The sequence below is a fragment of the Geospiza fortis genome, unplaced genomic scaffold (genome assembly GCF_000277835.1).
Source record: "Geospiza fortis unplaced genomic scaffold, GeoFor_1.0 scaffold134, whole genome shotgun sequence".
Classification (NCBI taxonomy): domain Eukaryota; kingdom Metazoa; phylum Chordata; class Aves; order Passeriformes; family Thraupidae; genus Geospiza; species Geospiza fortis.
The window spans coordinates 270,782-271,124 of NW_005054396.1; positions in this window are offsets into that span (position 1 = coordinate 270,782).

Consider the following 343-nt stretch of genomic DNA (forward strand, 5'->3'; position numbering starts at 1 on the left):
TCGGCTGCCGGCGCGCTCTTTCTTTCCTTTTCCCCTTTTTAACTCTTATCCATTTCTAATTAAAACGTCCCCGTCTGCTCGCTTTTAAATTAATTATACTTCCCTCCTCTGATACCTCCTTTTGATTCCTAATCCAATTATCTTTTTAAATAATTGCTTTATCTCTCCCGATCGCCGGGCACTGTTGCCTCTCGGCACTTGCGCGCGACTCGCCTTCGTTTAAAATAAAATAATAATAAAATTAACAATCGGACGCCGCCCGCGTGGAGCCCCCGCGCCGGGTGGGCGCAGCCCCGCGGGACCCCCCGGCAGGACTCGGGCGGCCGACGCCTCACCCGCTTCC